Source organism: Vipera berus (assembly GCF_964194415.1).
Source record: "Vipera berus genome assembly, chromosome: 3".
Taxonomy (NCBI): domain Eukaryota; kingdom Metazoa; phylum Chordata; class Lepidosauria; order Squamata; family Viperidae; genus Vipera; species Vipera berus.
This window is the reverse complement of record NC_138204.1, coordinates 175,312,160-175,330,215: the sequence shown is the minus strand read 5'-3', so window position 1 is coordinate 175,330,215 and position 18,056 is coordinate 175,312,160.

The window sequence follows — 18,056 nt, the reverse complement described above, 5'->3', positions numbered from 1 at the left end:
ATGAAGGGAATGTTTCATGCAAAAATGGGCATGATAAAGGACCAAAATGGCAGGGACCCAACAGAGGCAGAAGAGATTAAGCAGAGGTGGCAAAATTACACAGAAAAACTATACAAGAATAATCTTAACGTCCCTGATAATCACAATGAGGTGGTCACTGACCTCGAGCCAGACATCCTAAAATGTGAATTGAAGTGGGCCTTAGGAAAACTAAGTAACAACAAAGCTAGTGGAGGTGACAGTATTCCAGCTGAGCTATTCAAAGTCTTAAAAGACGATGCAGTAAAAGTGCTACACTCAATTTGTCAGCAAATTTGGAAAACTCAAAAGTGGCCACAGGATTGGAAAAGATCAGTTTACATTCCAATTCCAAAAAAAGGCAGTGCCAAAGAATGTTCAAACAATCACACCACTGCACTCATTTCACATGCTAGTAAAGTTATGCTTATAATACTACAAGCTTGAGTCCAGCAGTATGTGGATCGAGAACTACCAGAAGTACAGGCAGGATTTCGAAGAGGCAGAGGAACTAGAGATCAAATTGCCAACATACGCTGGATCATGGAGAAAGCTAGGAAGTTCCAGAAAAACATCTACTTCTGCTTCATTGACTATGCTAAAGCATTTGATTGTGTGGATCACAACAAACTGTGGCAAGTTCTTAAAGAGATTGGAGTACCAGACCATCTTATTTGTCTCTTGAGAAATCTATATGCGGGTCAAGAAGCAACAGTGAGAACTGGACACGTAACCACTGATTGGTTCAAAATTGGGAAAGGAGTCCGGCAAGGCCGTATACTGTCACCCTGCCTGTTTAACTTATACGCAGAGCACATCATGAGAAAGGCAGGGCTAGATGTATCAAAAGTTGGAATTAAGATTGCAGGGAGAAATATCAACAACCTAAGATATGCAGATGATACCACTCTAATGGCAAAAAGTGAAGAAGAACTAAAGAGGCTATGGTCTTCCCAGTTGCAATGTATGGCAGTGAAAGTTGGACCATAAGAAAGTCTGAGTGCCAAAGAATTGAAGCCTTTAAACTATGGTGCTGGAGAAGACTCCTGCGAGTCCTTTGGACTGCAAGGCGATCAAACCAGTCAGTCTAGAGGAGATCAACCCTGACTGCTCTTTAGAAGGCCAGATCCTGAAGTTGAAACTCAAATACTTTGGCCACCTGAGAAGGAAGGACTCACTGGAGAAGAGCCTAATGCTGGAAAGGTTGAGGGCAAGAGAAGAACGGGACGACAGAGAATGAGGTGTCTGAAGTAGTAGGCGTGAGCTTAAATGGACTCCAGAAGATGGTAGAGGACAGGAAGGCCTGGAGGAACGTTGTCCATGGGGTCGCAATGGGTCAGACACAACTTCGCAACTAACAACAACAACATTTAAAGGACTTTGTGGGCATTAAATTATGTCATCTGGAAGAGGCATTTGATATTCTGGATGTCTCATGCTCTTCTGAACGTGTTGCAATAGGTTTCTCATTGCTGCATAAACTGAGGCGTTCATTAAAGTTTGCAAATTGCTTATCCTGACCTTTCCCTTCATACAGCAGAAATTGGCAGTTTCTCCAGGGAATAGGAACATACAACAATGAGGTCAGATTTTGGCCATGGCACCAATATCAGCAGAAATACATTACGCAAATTGTGCATTTTGCAAGAATCTTCCTCTGTTGAGATCTTATCGCTGATTCTATTATTTTCACAGTAATTAGTGTTTGCCACATGTTCTTGAGTTGATCTTCCCCAAGTTAATTCCTTGTTGCTGGCTGGGGGAGGAGCAAGGGACTGCAAGACTGTCTTGGAAACTGCCACAGAACATTGAAAATGAAGATCATGTGACTGCAGCAGCAGCTGCACTGTAACAGCCGGAACTTCCCCAAATTTCATTTTCCTAGGAGCCACAGGTCCCAGACTTTGGACACATTCTGTAAGTTAACCTATTTGAGATATCATGGTTCAAAAATGTACCATCTTGCCAGTTAAAGGTCATGACAATGAGAGTTTTACTGACAGACAGACTAGTATAGATTATATATTAAGGAGGCTTTACTAATAACTGAGAATTGGTAGTCTTGGTAGTTCAATCATAATAGCAATTTTGTATTTCACAAAGAATGCTACCTGTCCCCCCCACCCCACAAAATCCCAGATATTCAACTATAAAGTAGAAAATATAGCATAGTACATGCTCCAATTTTGAAATATCTATTTATAGCTTCTGCTTATATTCTATGAATATACTGTAGCTTGTGCAAAAGGGGTATGGAAAACAACAGTCTGGAAATCTTGATGTTAAATCAGGACAATAAAAGAAGCCTGTTAGTCTGTCTTACTACTTTGTCTGATAATAAAAATACTAATAAAAGTACATACAGGAGAAATATTATATACTTTATTCACAAATGTAAATATAGGAAGCAAGAAATGAGTATTCCTGCAAGTAGAACTCATTTTTCTAAAGCACAACCCCTATGAATAAATTCCTGTATCCCAAGTATTTTTAGCTTTCTGCTGCTGATTTTGTCTCATATAGCAAATATAATTTGTTCTCTTTCTTTCCCTCCCCCTCATGCACAAAGACATGCACATACGCCTAATTGTCAATCAACAGCCTTGCTGGAGGAGATAAAGTATGTTACTCTTCTCAAGAAGATCCTACAGAAATTCTCCATCTTCCATCCATCACAATATTTTACCTGTTGTTAAGGAAACATAACTGTTATACCTTAGGCCATTGATAAGGAATCCTGGAAGGAATTGTTTCTCTTTCTCTTGTACTATATGAAATTTTACTGTTTAGACAGAGATTTTCTGATTTACTACTATGATCTCTCAACCTAATTCACATAATCAAGAATGCAGTACGTTTTTAGTCTCACTGAAAGTGTAGAAGATCTAAAGTCAGTGGTGGGATTCAGCTGGTTTGCACCAGTTCAGCAAAATAGGTAGCTAAATTTTGCCACATTCGGAGAACTGTCTGGCTTCCAGAAGTCTAGTCTAGGCCTGGGAGGCCTGGAGGAGCCTCCCAGGCCTACAACGGCCCACCCAAAGTGCGCGGATACCACTTCCAGAAGTCCATTCTAGGCTTCAGAGGCCTGGAGGAGGCCTCTCAGGCCTAGAATGGCCCACCGGAAGTGTGTGGATGCCACTTCCAGAAGTCCATTCTAGGCCTTGGAGGCCCAGGCCTGCATCAAATAAGAGAACTGGTTGTTCAGGTATTTGAATTCCACTGCCTAAAGTATATACTGTATCAAGAATATTTTGGAAACTATTTACTTTTATTTTGACTAAAAATTCCAAAGCTCCTTCCATTTGCAAAAGGAGCAGAGATTGTTCTTGTCCTTAGGGCATTGGGGGTAAATAAAGAAAAAAATGAGATTTCAACCAACAAATAATGTTCTGCTCTTATACACTGCCTGCCATAAGCCCACTAATTGTTGCTAGCACAAATGTATACAGACAAAGGGCATCTAGTTATAATGTGTTACTTTCAACAGCCAGCTAGGATGCCACAGAATTGCTTAGTAGCAATTAAACTCAATACTGCAAAAGCTGAGTTGGTAATCAAACCAATGCTCCTTGCAAAGCCTCCACTCATCCATATGTTAATTTAAATATAAAGCAAGCTGGCAGAGTAGAATCTGCACACTGTGCATTAGGGAGGAGGGTAGCAAAAAAAAATGTTATTAAAGGACTCCCTTCATCATCCAGGCATGAGACCAAATCTGATTAATACCAAGGTCATATCTTAGAGTTACTTCTTTCAGTATACTTAGTAACTACTAACATCCAAGGTGATGCTTCTAAACTTAGTTTTATATTACTGGAGAAACATTCAGATAATATGGGCACAGTATATAAGAAAAAAGGGACGCGGTGGCTCAGTGGGTTAGGACGCTGAGCTTGTCGATCAGAAGGTCAGCAGTTTGGCGGGTCGAATCCCGAGTGCTGCATAACAGAGTGAGCGCCTGTTACTTGTCCCAGCTTCTGCCAACCTAGCAGTTCGAAAGCACGTAAAAATGCAAGTAGAAAAATAGGGACCACTACGGTGGGAGGTAACAGCGTTCTGTGCGCCTTTGTCGTCTAGTCATGCCGGCCACATGACCACGGAGACGTCCTCGGACAAGCGCTGGCTCTTTGGCTTTGAAACAGAGATGAGCACCAGCCCCTAGAATCGGAAACAACTAGCACGCATGTGCAGGGGAACCTTTAACTTTATATAAGAAAAAGATATTGAATGTCTTGTTCCTAAAGTGAAAAAATAATTTTATTGCATTTTTCAAAAGCTGTCCATTTTTGCATATGAAATTGAAAGAATCTTGCAAAATCTGGCATTAACTCCAGGGTTCAAAATAATTTAGAAAATATACTGGTAGTCCTTGACTTATGACAATTGGTACTAGATTTTCAGTTGTAAATCATTACACCTACTTGACCGCACCTGATTTTATGTCTTTTTTTGTAGTGGTCAATAAATGAATCACTGTAGTCATTCAGTGAATGCACAGCCATTAAGTAAACACCCTAGTTTTATGCAAACTCATTTATATGCAAACCCATTCTTCTGAATGGAGATTTTTTTTTGCTGAAAACCAGCAAAAAAAAGTCAGAAATCATGGTCACATAATCAAGGGGTGATACAACTAGTTGTGAAGGCAAGCTGGTTGCCAAGTGCCCCAAATGATTGCAGGATAAGGGGAAGGCTGGCAGGACATTTTATGATGGCCAGAAGTGTTTTATGGGCCCTAAAGTATCTGATCTGGACCTGTTTTAATTTCAAATAGTCATTAACTAGTTGCAAATCAAGGACTATCTGTAGTTTAGGTTGTTTTGTTTAGCTATTGCTAGCAGTTATCTATAGTATTATCTAAAACAGGAGTCCTCAAATTCCAGGCCACAGCCCACTACCAGGCCGTAGCCTATTCACAATCAGGCTATGCGAGCAGTGGGCCAGGGTACACATGCAGCTCAATGTCAACGCTGCTAAGATCAAATGTTATTGCTTGACAAGAGATGTAGAAGTAGCCATTTCATATGTTAAACTTGTGTATTGCTTTAAGAGATTGGATTAAGGTTGGGAGGGGGGAAGAGGAGGATTGTTCCTCAAGGCCATCTGAAATTAAAGAAGATAAGAGCTTGGTGGGTTTTCTAATGGAAGGGAAACTGATTCTTTAAATTAATTGGAGAATATGATTAATGACAAAATTAGAAAGGTGAAGAATTGTGTTTTAATATATTGTGCAAGGGGGCGGAGATTTCAGATTCCAGCTTCCTTTGAGCAAGCATTTGCCAGTGTATTAGGCTACGGTAATAAAAGACTTTTAAGGTAAACAATGCCTCAGAGTCACTTGAAAAGCCCATACGTCGGAAACGTGACATCAAGTTGGAATCTTCCTACTTTTTTAACTAATTAGGGAGTCCTGACCTCCTGTTGCTGTCTCCAAGTCTGACAAAGAGTTGGGGAAAATCCCATAATAGAGGAAGAAAAATTGCCTGAAGCCAGCTCCCCAACACCAGCAGCCACCCCGGGGGGGAAGGGCCAGTGAAGGAGCCGGCAGGGAAAGAGTTTCAGCAATCCTCCCAGCTGAGAGCTAGACCCAAACAACCAGGAGAAATGGTCTGGTCATCAGAGTAGATTAAGCCCAGTGGAGACTCCAGGTGCCTTGGAGCAGCCTTGCCATCCCCAAGGGCTTCAAAGGAAGAGGAGGTGGGACGACAACAAAGAGAATCCTGCACATCGTATTCCCCAGTCCAGTGGGGAGCAGCCAGGCCAGCTGAGATTGAATGCTTGGGTGAGTGGAAATATCCATCTGCAGCCCAAAGCCAATTAGTTGACAATTTAGCAGAAAGGTTTGAAGAACTAGAAGTGAGAAGCACAGAACAGCTCCTGCCAAGAGGCCCCCTGCCCCCTTTTCGCAGAGCTAACGGCCCTCCAACTCCTAGAGTTCCCTTTTAGGGCCTCCAGTCCCCCAGAAGAAGAGGAACTAGGGCCCCTCAGCAGTGGGCAGTGTGGCAGCCCCCACAGAAGGAGGGGCAGCAACCTCTGAGCCTAAATCAGCTGATAGAGGCCTTGCAGCAGATTGGAGTGTTGCAGAAGCCTGGAGAGGAGCAGCCATTTGGGGGACGACAATCCCATGGAGACTGGTCACCCCCCCCAAGTGCCAAGCAACCACAGAGGAGCCTGCAAGTGAGGGAGTCACCACAGTCTTTGAGACTTACATGACTGTGGAGGGCGCCACCATTCCCTGCAGCCAAAATCCAGAGTAGACAACAGCAACCCCCAGCCATCCAACAACCATTGAGGGGCCTACAACAGCAGATGGTGCCACAACGTCCCGCCGACCAACAGCACCGTCCCCTCAGACAACCACAGCAGGGGAGGCAGCAGCAGGGCCCAAACGTACAACCCCTGGGCCCACAACAGCACCAATGGGGTAGACAGCATCTGGGAGTCCAACATCAGCAGTGGGGGCCCCAGCAACCGGTGATCCAACAACTAAGGGGGGGACAGAAGAAATGGGGGCCCCAGCAAGCAATGATGAGCCCACCATTCAGAGCAACCTTTGATGAGGACACAGAGAAACTGATTTTTTTTTCTCAACCAAGTACACTCTCACTTGAATCGCTGGGGTCACATTTACCCAGACCCGGGTGTGATGGTCGATGTGATTGCATCCAACCTAGAGGGAGAAGCATCTGAATGGTTGAACAATTTATATAACGAGCAGGCCCCTGAATCGGAGGACCCCTACCTTTTCCTCCCAGGGTTGAGGGAAAGATTTGAGGACCCATCCATTGCCCTCAAAGCAGAAGAACAAATCCATAAGATAAAGCAAGCTGGCCAGCCTGCCCTAGAGTACGTGTGGGAGTTTTGAAAGATGGCAGGTCGGATAGAGAGATGGCCTGAGCAATCAATAATTCATCTTTTTAGAGAAGGGTTAGACGACCACCTTTCTCAGGCATGTATCTACTGAGCTGTGCCTGACCAGCTGCATGAATGGTACCAGGCAGTGGTGAAATTAGATGTCCAGCTAGCCCACTATAAAAAGCCTCTCCCACCTGAAGCTGCGCCAAAACCAGGATCCAGATAGCTACCACCACCCCCAAAATCCCCCGACTGCTACTGCCGAAAGACTTATACCACTTACAGGTCCGCCAATCAAGTGCTTTTGATGTGAACAGCAGGGACATTGAGCAGCGAACTGCCCAGTTCCTTACCCGCAACAGCAGAGTAGACCAGATCCAACAACGAGGAAGAAACCTGCACAGCAGCCACTGAGAGAAAACTGGACCACCCAGGAGCCCATTACCCAGGTTACGTGCCCCACCCAGGGGGATGCTGGCCCACCGACCAGACCCACCCCCACTTTACCCGGTTTTGACAGTGACGATGAAGGGCAGAATGACCCAATGGTGAGTCGATGCATCCTACCTTTTTTATTGCCTGCTAAACTCATAATCCCTAAGATAAGGGCACATAGCCTTGGTGGAGCAGTGGGCTAATGCCTCCTTAAGTAACACCAGCTGCCTGCAATTAGTGCAGGTTCGCATCCCACCAGGCTCAAGGTTGACTCAGCCTTCCATCCTTCCGAGGTAGGTAAAATGAGGACCCAGATTGTTGGGGGCAATTAAGCTAACTTTGTAATAATGCCGCTTGGGGTGTGTGTGAAAGCCCTAATAAGCAGGCATATACATAGAATGAAGGCTACTGCTAAGCTTGTAAGCTGCCCTGAGTCTTCGGAGAAGGGCGGGATATAAATGGAATTTAAAAAAAAAGTAGACCTGAAAGTTCTAGTTGATATGGGCTGCTCCCGATGCATCATTAGCCTGTCATGGGCCTTGAGACTGGGCATACGAGCTAAGCCACTATCCAAACCTGTGAGGTTTGAGCAAGCCGATGGCTCCCTAATGGGAGGGACTTTAGTTAGGCAATTAAAGGAGCCCTTATGCCTAGAAATAGGCAAGCACTAGGAATTTATTCGCTTCCTGGTAGCTCCAAAGATGTCTGAAACTGTAATCCTAGGACTAGCCTGGCTAGACAAATGGAAGCCATTGATCTGATAGGAAAAGGGAATGAGAACTGTGAGACTACCCATAGGACCCGATCCCCCTATTGATTCAACAGATGTTACAGGAGAATTTAGCCCCCCCAATGAGCAAGCGCACATGGCTCCTTTACGGCCACCTGGCGAGCTGCTCATCCCCAGTGAGTACCAGGACCTAGTGGAGGCATTTAGTGAGAAAAAATGTGACACCTTGCCTCCTCACTGTCCCAATGATTGTTCTATTGAACTGTTACCAGGGGCCAAACTCCCCCGATCAAGAATGTATGCTATGTTGCCCCTTGAAATGGAGGAGATGCAGCAATATATAGATACAAACCTAGCAAGGGGGTTCATCGAGCGGGCCAAGTCAACCATGGGTGCCCCTGTGTTGTTCAAAGATAAAAAGGATGTGTCTTTTCATCTCTGTGTGGACTATAAAGGCCTGAACGCTGTGTGGAAAATAGATACCTTTTCCGCCTCCTGAAACACTTACTAACCCACCTGGCGAAGGGGAATGTCTTCACTAAATTTGACTTGAGAGAGGCTTATTACTGGGTGAGAATAAAGAAGGGGGATTAGTGGAAGACAGCCTACAACTGCCCCTTGAGAAGCTACCAGTTCAAAGTCATGCCATTTGGACTGCAGGGGGCCCCGGCCGTATTTATGCAGTTGATCAATGAGGTCCTACATGATCACCTATACAAAGGGTTCCTAGTATACCTTGATGACATCCTGATATACAGCACAAATATGACCAACCACATAAAACTGGTCAGAGAATGCCAAACTTTATGTCAAACTGTCAAAATGTGAATTTCACCAAACCCGATTAGATTATCTTGGTTATAGAATTTCCAATGAGGGTATCGAAATGGACCCAGCCAAAGTAAAAACCATAATTGAATGGCAGCCCCCAAAGACCTGCAAACAGCTCCAGAATTTCCTAGGGTTTGCCAACTTCTACCGTTAATTTATTCCTTCTTTTGCCGAGATTGCTCTACCTCTTACAGAACTACTCAAAATGGGCAAGGGAGGGGGAAAACCACGACCTGGACAACCACTAGCATAGACTATGAGTTGTCAGAAAGCTTTTGAAAATTTAAAAAGACTATTTGCGGCTGAACCGGTCCTAAAGCACCCCTGCCCAGGGGAGCCCTTCGTAATTCAGGCAGATGCCAGCGACGTGGCAGTTGGAGCAGTGTTATTGCGAAAGAATAAAAGTGGGGTCCTGCAACCTTGTGCTTACACCTCTAAGAAATTTACTGAAAGCGGGAGAAGATGGACAGTCTGGGAGAAGGAGGCCTTCGCTATCAGGTGGGGGCTATTAAACTGGTGGCACTATTTAGAAGGGAGCAAGGTGCCTTTTGAAGTATGGACAGATCATAAAAATATAGAGGCACTGAAAACTCCCCGCAAATTGTCCCCCAAACAAGTACAATGGGCACAGTACTTCAACCATTTTAACTTTACTCTAAAGTACATACCAGGAAGAAAAAACGTCCTAGCTGATACGCTCTCCCGATTGCCACAGTACAAAAGCGAACGTGAAGAAGTTCATGAGGCAATTATCCCTGGTCCACAAACTGCAGCCTGACTCACACCTCAGAGGACCCCTAATCCTGATGACCCCAGGGTAAAGAAAATAAAGCAAGAACTCCTCACTGACCAATGGTTTAAAGACAATCAGACATCCCTAACATGCAGGAATGGTCTGGCTTACAAGGGGGGAAAATTGTACTTGCCTGAAGCTCTTCATATTAATGCCGTCAAACACAGCCATGATGTCAAACAGGCTGGACATTTCGGATATCTAAAAACTCTACATCTCACTCGCTGGCAATTTTGGTGGCCAGGACTAAAATGAGATGTAGAGAACTATTTCAAGAGCTGTACCCAGGAAAGACCCCTGGTTACTCCAACCAGTGGCTGAACTTTCTCAACCATGGGAAGAAATAGCTATGAACTTTATAGTAGACCTACCCGACAGTAGAGGAAATACTGTCATTTGGACTGTGATAGACCTATTTTCAAAACAGGCTCACTTTATCACCTGCAAAGGACTTCTATCGGCTCAATGCCTGACTAAGTTGTTCCTAAAACGTATCTATCAACTACATGGCACCCCTAAGCGAATAATTTCGGACAGAGGGGTGCAGTTCACAGCTAAATTTTGGAGAAACTTTCTTAAATTAATTGGATCATCTCAAGGCCTATCAACTGCTTTTCACCCGGCTACTAATGGAGCCACAGAATCTGCCAACAAAATGGTGGAACAATACCTTAGACGCTACATCTCTTACCAACAAACAAACTGGACCAACCTCCCTTTCACAGAGGTGGCTTACAATAATTCAGTACATAGTAGAACCGGCTATACTCCTTTCCATGTAGCCACAGAGAAAGAATTCAACCCCATACTGGAATACCCTGTTACCCTCTGCTTCCCAGACTCTTGATCATTGGGTGAAGGGTTGGGAAGAAGTTTGGAAAAATACAAAGGTGGCCTTAAAAAAGACTTTTGAGACCTACAAAAAGCAAGCTGACAAAAAGAGAGCTCCCCAAAGAACATTCCAAGTTGGGGAAAAGGTCTAATTGTCGACCAAATACTTACACCTTAAACTACCCAATAAGAAATTGGGAACGAAATTCTTGGGGCCTTTCCCCATTGTGAAAATCATCAACCTGGTCACAGTAAAATTGAAACTACCCAGACTTTTGGGGAAAATTCACCCGGTGTTCCATTGTAGCTTGCTGAAACCTTTTTGAACCTCCATTTTAAGACCTCCCCCTAAGAAAGCACCTGGACCCCTCATAGTAGCAGGCCAAACCCATTATGAAGTGAAACGTATTCTTGACTCTAGAATCTTTAAGGGAAAATTGCAGTACCTAGTACAATGGAAGGGATACCCATTGTCTGAAGCCATTTGGGTGAAATCTACTGATGTGAAAGCTGACAGACTTATCAAAAGGTTTTACGAGAAACAACCCAACAAACCAAAAGCCAGTTCCTAACTTGTATTTTGTTTACATTACAGGATCTGTCCTTTTTGTAAGGGGGGGCCAGATGTCAATGCTGCTAACATCGAATGTTATTGCTTGACAAGAGATGAAGAAGTAGCTATTTAATATGTTAAACTTGTGTATTGCTTTAAGAGATTGGATTAAGGTTGGGAGGGGGAAAGAGGAGGATTGTTCCTCAAGGCCATCTGAAATTAAAGAAGATAAGAGCTTGGCGGGTTTTCTAATGGACAGGAAACTGATTCTTTAAATTAATTGGAGAATATGATTAATGACAAAATTAGAAAGGTGGAAAATTGTGTTTTAATATATTGTGCAAGGGGGCGGAGATTTCAGATTCCAGCTTCCTTCAAGCAAGCAAAAAAGCCCATACGTCGGAAACTTGACACTCAACTTGCACAAGCAGTGGGCCGGAGCGCATGCATATGCAAGTGCAGCTCAACATGCGCAGGTCAAGCTGCCTGTGCGCATTGGCTTGCTGCTCACATGGCCTGGTTCCCTCTCCCCCCACACTGGGCCACTAAGGTGCAAAGGTTGGTTACCACTGATTTAAAACATTAAAACAATGGAATATTAAATTCCATAACAAACCTTAGCATTGAAATATTTGTAACAACAAAATTACATTAATTCATGTTCGGTCAACCCAAGGCTGAGCAGTCATTGTCTTGTTTTATTTCTGTACAATGAACAAGGGAATAGATAATATCCTTTGTTAAAGACATTCTGCCTAACTATTTCAGCTTAGAAGTACAGAAGTAGTTATACATTATTCATGACCTGTCTTCAAGATGTCTTTCTACAGCAGTTTTAAGCTGAAACTGCAGTTTAACTTCCAAAGTTAGAATTAAAAAGAAAATAATGGGAAGATACTCAGCCCACCAACCCACTTTCTTGACTACTCTGTACAAGTTAATGCCGACTTGGGATTTAGAAATTTTGCTTGAGAGACAACTGAGATCTTTCAATGTAGCAAAAGCAGCTTAACTAATCTTCATCACATCATTTTTCTTTGTCTGAAGAGTTCACATTTGAGCCAGTTGAAAGAAAGAAACAAAGGATAATACACCCTCAAAACTTTTATGTTTCTGTTTGCTCTATCATCTTTAATAAACTGCATTTTCCTATAATTGTGCAACATATTTCATCTTTTCCTTTTTATTCTTCTTATGCAAAGTATCTACATTTGCCTTTTCTTCCCTATGAGGAATTATAATACCTCAGAATTATAATACAAAATTATAATACCTCAGGAATTATAATACAAAATTTTATTAATTTTGTAAAAGCACCTATATAATGAACCAGAACTCCAAAGAAATTCTTAGAATATTATTACATCAGTTTCGATCAGCTGCAGGGTTAAGGCATGTCTATTTAATAGGCCAACCCATTGCTAAATTGCTTGTATATGTTATGCAAAAATACCTTCTGTAAATTATCATTTTAATATGAATTGTCTTATCAATGTGTAAAGAAAAAAATAATGCTTTCCTAGTAAGGTATAAAAAGTATAAGCAGTCCAAAGTCAACGAATTTTGATGAAAAATAGTTACTATAACATTGTAAAACTTTAAAGTACTATCATATAATTTGTTCCCACTTCCTATAAATAATTTTGGCTTCTTGAAAAATAATGAAAGTTGGAATATTCAAAATATTCAAAATCCCACATATATCTTAAATGTAAAAGGACCTTTCAATTTTCCTTTTACACAGTTATTAAATATATTCATACTTTAAAAACAACATTATGAAATTATTTCAAGCAGATGGGATGGATATTTTATTTTCAATTTTATTTTCAATTTCGCTTGTATCATCAGAGTTTGCCAATGAATTGATGCCTGCAACCTTCAGCTTTATGATATGTCATGAGCTGTACTCTCAAAAGCAGATTACTTAAAAGGGGTTAATGTCCCCTTCTTTCAAATTAGAAATACGAAGTTTGAAGACTTTGAAAGACCCTATGAAACGCTACAAATGAAGGTTGTTCATTCCTATCGGTAATATGTATATGAGAATGTGTGAACGCTGTAAATAATTATAGTATGCAAATATCTGAAAATCATCAAGTAAATTTGATATGGGAATGATGACTCCTGTGGTTAAAATATAGACTTAATATGAAAGGCCAGATTACAAAATGGCCATGTCAGGCTAAATGCACAGAGCTAAGCACTAGAAAAGAGCTTCTTGCGTCCTTGCTCCTCTTTGGATCCTTATTTCTGATTTTTTTAAAAAATTGAATTATAACATAAAAACATAAGAATAGACACAATAATAAACCTTCAAGTAAAAATGAAATGAAAAATGAACTATACTATTAATTCAAAATTATGATTGTGATATTTTGCATAGGACTAAGATATTGCAACATTCCTATTAATTTCTTTTCCAAGAAGCAATGTCCTAAATATAGAAACAAGATTCTAAGCCGTTTACTTAGTTTCCAAAAGAATACAAAACTTCTCAAAAGATTGTTCAAGAAAGCTGAATTTTAAAAGAAATATGGCCTGTAAAGCTGAATAATACCAAACTCATCCAACATTGAATGAGATTCACTAACAAGAATACCATAATTAGTTGAAAGCTGACCACAAATTATGTAAGGATTTTATTTACATTTCAAATATGTAAGGATTTTATTTACAGTTCAAATATTTGCTGTCTTACCAACAGTATTAGATTAGGTGTTTGAAGCTATGCTAGATTAAAATTGGACCAACATTCCTACAAGATGCAAGTTATATTTTCTTGAAAGGTGTTTTTAAACACAGATGAAAATTTTTCCCAAGTTATTTGGAAAGGATACTATTATTAAAAATCACAGAACACACCATGTCAACATTTAGCATGATTCAAAAACTTATCGAACAAATCTTTCAGTTTTAACATGCCAACTTTTACAATCAGTATTAAGATTATTAAAAAGTATTAAGGTTATTAAAAAGACATTTACTGTGCAGAATAAACAGTATAATACAGTCTACAGTTTAACAGATCCTTTATCAGTAGCTGTTTGCTAGAGGTATAAAATCCACAGTTCTTACATGAAAATCTCACAGACAAACTGATTATAAACCAGAATGATTATAACAGAATCTCACACTGTCAGCATGGATTCCTTGAAGCATCTTGAGTATTTTATCATTTCTATATCTAAATGTTATGGATGTTACATCTACCTGCTCAATAATACAAATATCTCTGGGTAATCTGATTTTTTTATAGATGCAGTTTACATTCTGTTACAGACCAAGCATATCACTTTAGTCTCCCAAGACATGGAAACTATAATCTCAAATTTATTATTACAACCAAGTCTTTTCCAGTGATTAATCAATCATTCTGTTGCTTATCAAACATCAAATTTACATACATATATTACAATTAAAATGAGCTTTCTAAAGAAACTTACAATGAGTAAGTTTTTGGAGGGGAAGAATAAAACAGCAGCTGAGACTTCATTATCATCCTGTACAATCAATCATTCAATGAAACAATAAAATCTAAGGGGGACACAATTCTCTGTCAATTATGCAATGAGGTTTCATTGCTTCGCATCTGAAGAGGCTTTTTTACAGCTGGGAGTCTCATTTGGAAAATTATTTTAAAAGGTATGCTCATTTATATGCTTAAACAGCTTGATTTGCACAGAGGAAAGCAGTCAGTTGTTAAGGAAACTGACTTAAAATGTTAATGAAACTGTACAATATGGGATTCATATATAATGTAGGCCTAGCTAGGCTTGATACATAAAAGTTGTGTAGTTTCCAAGGGACCCTTCCTTTTTCTTCTTTCTTTCTATTTTTTTGCATATAATATTTGAGTAGGGTTGTGGCTACGAGGTAAATTACATATGCTTCTATGCATGATGTCCATGCATGTGTGAATTCATCCATGCAAACTATCGCAAAAGGCCTTAGCATTGATTTGCAGCAGAACTTTAGTGCTCCAATGAGTGAAATTTTTGAGATGACCATAATTAAGTAGGGAAATGGTAAAAGCATAAAAGAGATTATATGACTAACACAAGTAAATGGACAGGGAATGAGATACAGTATAAACAACTACAGTAAATATTAATTAAATGTATAACATAGCCTATACACTAAAATACTTCTATCTTGATCCAGCTCATGAACAAGACACCAATCACAAGTAAGAACTGCTTAAAATATATTTACATTAGATTTACTGACCCCTTAATCCCAATCAGAAGTCAGAAAGCTAGATACATCATAATGTCTTCTTCAGCTGATATTTCCTTCTGGGACAGGCAAAAAACTATAAATGGATAAGGAGTGTAAGCATTGCATGGGTGGAATATTTCAAACAAAGGCAAAAGTAAAGTATGATGTAACAAAGAATTTACAATAATAATAATATCTTGGCTCGTAGAGCCCAATGAAAACAGATCATAGCAATCTTTTAGGCATGCAAGCGAAAAATAGTGTGGATGTCTTTCTAATAATTATGGTATTTAAGGGCATGTTAAACAACAAATATGTTAAGTCGTGAGCTCTTTGGTGCAGGAAGGAAGACACGAGGCTGAGTACAAGATAACTCATTCTTTATTCTTGCTAGAACTGTACTGAAGCTTGGGCTGCAACCAGCCACAATATATAGTCTAGCGCTTGAACCCACTCTTGCCACCTGGGGCTAGCCAATTACAGGACCGGAGACGGCTAATCTAGGTTACTGGGGAGCCATTAACTGCTCCAGCAACGCACGTGGTGTAACACCACAAGCCCAGTACATAACAAAATATTTAATAAAATTACCCAGAGGAAGTTAATAGAACTACCTCCTGCCTTTCCACCAAAAGTTATTTTAGGTATATACAGTATTTGTTTTCTGGATAATATCAATAATATCTTCAAGGATTTATCCAAAATGTAACAAGGAATCAATTCCTTGATGTAAAGGAATCACTAAACAATTGTCTAGTGATTATTCAACAACGAATATGTTTTTATTCCACTTAAAAGGTTCTGCACAACTGTTTTAATTGCTCTATTTTGTTTAGGAAATCAAATAAATCTGTGCATCTATTTCCAGCTCAATAGCAATATTTTTTAAAAGCCATAGCTTTTAATTTAAGAAAGTGAATTTTGTGAAGTTGTTCATTTTTTATTGAATAAAAATGAGTGTAAATGCTTAAGCTTCCTTTAGCTGCTATTTCACAATGTTTATTAATACAGCTATATAGCCACAAGTTATTTTCTCTTATTCAGCATCTCCCAACTAACTGTTCCAGCACTGGTGTGCTGTATTTTTTTCAAAATATTTTTTGCAATTAAAGTGATGATAGAATAGCATGAACTTTATTGTGGTCTTAAACCATTATTACACATAAAATATGCATATATCCACTATAATTCGTTAAAATAACAGCAAGAAAAAAAGGGAAGAAGAAAAGGTCAGGTTAGAGTTAGAGTTAATATTAAAAATGGGAGAGGAATGAAGTTGTGTTAGACAATATTTGCTGCCTTGTTCTTATAGCAACCAGACATAATTCAGCTACATTGTGCATGACATTACTCTTACCGTCTGCCAGGAGAAAGAAGATAAACAAATCATTATCTCTGCCTTGGTGTCCATTAGGGTGGACTGTGTATCATGTAGAAAATGCAATAAAATTAGATGTTACGTATTCTGTATGGCATGAAGTCACACAGGCAGAGGTGTTAATGAAAAGGAATCCTTTGATATTTACATCAATAAATGATGAGGGCAGTGCATCAAAGCTCCATAAGGCAAATGCTCTGCAATGTCTATGATTTGTTAAGGACTGGCAGTAATCAGCTGGCTTAGTACTTTGAAAGTATGAAAACTGACTAGATCAAAAAGTTGTTCATAGCATTCAAAAGCTCATTAAACTCCTGGAACCTCACAGGACCATAAAATCAGTTTGGTAGCTGTCTGCTACCAAAGTTTTCCAAGTGCTTTGCCAGATGACCTCTGGTGTACTCTCTTCAGAAAATTATCAGATTATCAGACATAATCAGCTATAAATTTACTAAAACAAGTTTTTTGTTTGCCCAGACATCTTTTTTTTCTTCCTAGTGTGCCCAAATAAAATAATCCTCCAGTTGTAATAAATTGCCATTTCAAAAACACCAGCAAAGTGTGTTTTTAATTCTGAACCAGTTAGAATTTTAAAGACCCTTCAAAACAATATTGATATTTTTTTTTAAAAAAGGTTTTTTTCTGGATTGTTCCAGAACTGTAATCATAGTTTAAAATCAAATTAAATAGCTTTTGTTGTTAGTTGCGAAGTCGTGTCCGACCCATCGCGACCCCATAGACAAAGTTCCTCCAGGCCTTCCTGTCCTCTGCCATCTTCTGGAGTCCATTTAAGCTCACACCTATTGCTTGAGTGACTCCATCCAGCCACCTCATTCTCTGTTGTCCCCTTCTTCTCTTGCCCTCAACCTTTTCCAGCATTAGGCTCTTCTCCAGTGAGTCCTTCCTTCCAAAGTATTTGAGTTTCAGCTTCAGGATCTGGCCTTCTAAAGAGCAGTCAGGGTTGATCTCCTCTAGGACTGACCGGTTTGCTTGCCTTGTAGTCCAAGGGACTCACATGAGTCTTCTCCATCACCATAGTTCAAAGGCCTCAATTCTTTGGCACTCAGCCTTTCTTATGATCCAAATTTCACTGCCATACATTGCAACTGGGAAGACCATAGCCTTGACTATATGGACTTTTGTTGACAGGGTGATGTCTCTGCTTTTTTAGTGTGCTGCCTAGATTTGCCATGGCTTTCCTCCCCAGGAGCAAGTGTCTTTTAATTTCTTGGCTACAGTCCCCATCTGCAGTAATATTGGAGCCCAGGAAAATAAAAACTGTCACTACCTCCATTTCTTCCCCATCTATTTGCCAGGAATTGAGAGGGCCGGATGCCATGATCTTGGTTTTCTTAATGTTAAGTTTCAACCCAAGTTTTGCACTCGCCTTCTTCACCCGCAACAAGAGGCT